This window comes from Zonotrichia albicollis, unplaced genomic scaffold (assembly GCF_047830755.1).
Source record: "Zonotrichia albicollis isolate bZonAlb1 unplaced genomic scaffold, bZonAlb1.hap1 Scaffold_376, whole genome shotgun sequence".
In the NCBI taxonomy this organism is placed as follows: Eukaryota; Metazoa; Chordata; class Aves; order Passeriformes; family Passerellidae; genus Zonotrichia; species Zonotrichia albicollis.
Genome location: NW_027428430.1, coordinates 2930 through 7500, shown reverse-complemented (window position 1 = coordinate 7500; position 4571 = coordinate 2930).

Genomic DNA, 4571 nt, shown 5'->3' with positions numbered 1-4571 from the left:
CGCGCCCCATCGGTTCTCGGGTCGTTTTCGCCCTCTCTTCTCTCTCGCCATCCATGACCCGCGGCTCAGCTCCAACCGCACCGCCGCCCGGCGCTGCTCGCGGCCGGCACCCACGGGGCGCTAACCCGGACCGGGGCCGGCACCGGCACCTCGCGTGGTTTTCGAAGGACACCTGTAGGCTAGCGGGGCCACGCGGCCGTCACACAGCTGGGGTCGGTAAAGCCGCCCTCCCCGGCAGCGGGAGGGGCGACACCTCGCCTGCGACGGGAAGCGAACTGGAAAAGGAGACCGCCCTGCCCGAGCAGCGGACACCCCCGCCGTGACTTCCCCGCGACAGAGAAGCCCCGGAAGGAGAGCCGGCCGGCCGGGGGCCCTCTCCGACGCCACCCGAAAAGCCTCATCGATCGAGTGCGGCCGAGGAAGGAGCCGCGCCGACGACGGCGACGACGACGGCCCCCCCACGGCCACGGTCCTGGGACAACGGGGCGACGGCCGCCCAGCCCCGCCTGCGGAGCGCTCGCGGCAGAGGAGGAGCGCGGGGGGTGCCGCCACCCGCCCGCCCGCCCGCGGGCGCCAACGGATTCCCTTCTCGGCTAGGCAACGGCAGGACTGGGACTGGGCTGGCCCGCCAGGCCGGGGGGACTCGGCTTCCCCTTCCGGCCCGGGGAACCCGGCCGAGCGTGCGAGAAATACGTGCCACCGGACCGCGCGCCGCCGGCGGCCGGCTTTCCCTTTCCGGAAAAAAAATAGCCGGAGGAACGGCACGACAAAAAGGCACATGGAGGCGGCGTTCGCAGCGACCCGTGCTAGCCACGGGGGCCGCGGGCCCGGGACGCCGGAGGCACCCGCGGGGGCGAGTTACGAGTCTCACTCCCCCACGGAGCCCCAGACATCCCGCTCGCTCCCTTCTCTCTCGCCGACGTGGCCCGCGCGCGCCTTCGTCGCAACGGCTCCTCGGTGCCGCGGCTTAAGGCCGCCAGAGAAAAATCCGCGGAGGCCGGGCGGGCGCCCCCACTCTCTGCCCGCGCACCGGCGCGCCTAAACCGCGGAAAAAAAAGAAAAAACGCGGACCCGCGTGGCAACCCAGCCCGCCCGGCCCAAGGGGCTCGGTCGATGCGCCCGCGACCGAGGTGGACGAGGCGCCGCCGCCTCGCCCGGGAAAGGTCCGGGGGGCTCTCGGACTCTCTCTCTCTCTCTCTCTCTCTCTCTCTCTGTCGGGTGCCGGGTCCGTCAACTCCGAAAAACTCCGCCCGCCAACGCGGGTCCCCGGCTTAAGGCCGAGGAAGGGGGACGGCTTCAACGAGGCGGCCCGGGGACGGGGCGCCCCGACCCCGGCTCCGCAGCTTCACCAGGCGGGCGGACGGCCCGAAACAGTGCCCGCCGAGTGGGCCCCGGCTTAAGGCCAGGCACAAAAGGGACGAGGCGCCGCCGCCTCGCCCGCCAAGCGGCTCTCTCGAATCGCCTTTCACAGCCCTTCTCTCTCGGCATCCCGGGGGGAGATCCGGCCCCTCCGCTCGGCAGCCCTTCTCTCTCGGCATCCCGGGGGGAGATCCGGCCCCTCCGCTCGGCAGCCCTTCTCTCTCGGCATCCCGGGGGGAAACCGGCCCCTCCGCTCGGCAGCCCTTCTCTCTCGGCATCCCGGGGGGAGATCCGGCCCCTCCGCTCGGCAGCCCTTCTCTCTCGGCATCCCGGGGGGAGATCCGGCCCCTCCGCTCGGCAGCCCTTCTCTCTCGGCATCCCGGGGGGAGATCCGGCCCCTCCGCTCGGCAGCCCTTCTCTCTCGGCATCCCGGGGGAAACCGGCCCCTCCCCGCTGGCAGCCCTTCTCTCTCGGCATCCCGGGGGAAACCGGGCCCCTCCGCTCGGCAGCCCTTCTCTCTCGGCATCCCGGGGGGAATCCGGCCCCTCCGCTCGGCAGCCCTTCTCTCTCGGCATCCCGGGGGGAATCCGGCCCCTTCTCTCTCTCTCTCTCTCTCTCTATCTCTCGGCCTCCCGGGGGAACCGGCTCCTCCGCTCGCAGCCCTTCTCTCTCGGTCTCTCGGGGGGATCCGGTCCGTCTTTTCTCAGCCCTTCTCTCTCGGCCTCACTCTCACTGTGCCAACTTCCCCGGGAGGGACGGGAGCCGGAGCCGAGCCACAAGGAGACTCGCCCCGGCTAGGCGGAACACTGGCTTTTTCCCTTTGCCGGCCACCTGAGTGCGGCTGCTCCTCTCCGCCTTAAACGTAGGCACAGCCTCAGCCAACCTACGGGGATGCGGCCCGTCACCTCGCTCCCATAATACGGGCAGATAAGTCCCAAGCCGCCGAGGCCTCCAAGAGGACCGATGGAGATCGACCGGGAAGGGGCGCCGCCTCAGGCCGCAGCCTACGATGAGGCAGCCGGAGGCAGCCGACAACAGCGACCCCTTGGTGAACTTCCGCAGCCGGCCGAGACAACAGGTCTACCCGGCACCCGCCGCTATTTGACTAAGTCCCGCCGGCGCGAGGTAGACCTGGTGTCCCAGGGGCCGGGGTAGACCTGGTGTCCCGGGCTCCGGGGTAGACCTGGTGTCCCGGGGGCCGGGGTAGACCTGGTGTCCGGGGCTCCGGGGTAGACCTGGTGTCCCGGGCGCCGGGGTAGACCTGGTGTCCCGGGCTCCGGGGTAGACCTGGTGTCCCGGGCGCCGGGGTAGACCTGGTGTCCGGGGCTCCGGGGTAGACCTGGTGTCCCGGGCGCCGGGGTAGACCTGGTGTCCCGGGCTCCGGGGTAGACCTGGTGTCCCGGGCGCCGGGGTAGACCTGGTGTCCCGGGGGCCGGGGTAGACCTGGTGTCCGGGTCTCCGGGGTAGACCTGGTGTCCCGGGGGCCGGGGTAGACCTGGTGTCCGGGGCTCCGGGGTAGACCTGGTGTCCCGGGCTCCGGGGTAGACCTGGTGTCCCGGGCGCCGGGGTAGACCTGGTGTCCCGGGGGCCGGGGTAGACCTGGTGTCCGGGTCTCCGGGGTAGACCTGGTGTCCCGGGGGCCGGGGTAGACCTGGTGTCCGGGGCTCCGGGGTAGACCTGGTGTCCCGGGCGCCGGGGTAGACCTGGTGTCCCGGGCTCCGGGGTAGACCTGGTGTCCCGGGCGCCGGGGTAGACCTGGTGTCCCGGGCTCCGGGGTAGACCTGGTGTCCCGGGCGCCGGGGTAGACCTGGTGTCCCGGGGGCCGGGGTAGACCTGGTGTCCGGGTCTCCGGGGTAGACCTGGTGTCCCGGGCGCCGGGGTAGACCTGGTGTCCCGGGCTCCGGGGTAGACCTGGTGTCCCGGGCGCCGGGGTAGACCTGGTGTCCCGGGGGCCGGGGTAGACCTGGTGTCCCGGGGGCCGGGGTAGACCTGGTGTCCGGGTCTCCGGGGTAGACCTGGTGTCCCGGGGGCCGGGGTAGACCTGGTGTCCGGGGCTCCGGGGTAGACCTGGTGTCCCGGGCGCCGGGGTAGACCTGGTGTCCCGGGCTCCGGGGTAGACCTGGTGTCCCGGGCGCCGGGGTAGACCTGGTGTCCCGGGCTCCGGGGTAGACCTGGTGTCCCGGGCGCCGGGGTAGACCTGGTGTCCCAGGGACCGGGGTAGACCTGGTGTCCCAGGGACCGGGGTAGACCTGGTGTCCCGGGCTCCGGGGTAGACCTGGTGTCCCAGGGACCGGGGTAGACCTGGTGTCCCGCCAGATCCGGAGAAGACCTGGTGTCCCCGGCCCGAGAGCCAGCAGACCTGGTGTCCCCGGACCGAGACGGGGTAGACCGGCTGTCCGCGGCCAGAGACGGGGTAGACCTGGTGTCCCCGGCCCGAGACGGGGTAGACCTGGTGTCTGCGGCACAAGACGGGGTAGACCTGGTGTCTCCGGCCAGAAGCGGGGTAGACCTGTTGTCCTAGAGCCCGGGGTAGACCTGGTGTCCCGGGGGCCGGGGTAGACCTGGTGTCCGGGGCTCCGGGGTAGACCTGGTGTCCCGGGCGCCGGGGTAGACCTGGTGTCCCGGGCTCCGGGGTAGACCTGGTGTCCCGGGCGCCGGGGTAGACCTGGTGTCCCGGGCGCCGGGGTAGACCTGGTGTCCCGGGCGCCGGGGTTGACCTGGTGTCCCAGGGACCGGGGTAGACCTGGTGTCCCGCCAGATCCGGAGAAGACCTGGTGTCCCCGGCCCGAGAGCCAGCAGACCTGGTGTCCCCGGACCGAGACGGGGTAGACCTGGTGTCCCCGGCCCGAGACGGGGTAGACCTGGTGTCTGCGGCACAAGACGGGGTAGACCTGGTGTCTCCGGCCAGAAGCGGGGTAGACCTGTTGTCCTAGAGCCCCGGGTAGACCTGGTGTCCCGGGCTCCGGGGTAGACCTGGTGTCCCGGGCTCCGGGGTAGACCTGGTGTCCCAGGGGCCGGGGTAGACCTGGTGTCCCGGGCTCCGGGGTAGACCTGGTGTCCCGGGCGCCGGGGTAGACCTGGTGTCCCGGGCTCCGGGGTAGACCTGGTGTCTTCGGCACAAGACGGGGTAGACCTGGTGTCCCAGGGGCCAGAAGCGGGGTAGACCTGTTGTCCTAGAGCCCTGGGTAGACCTGGTATCCCGGGCGCCGGGG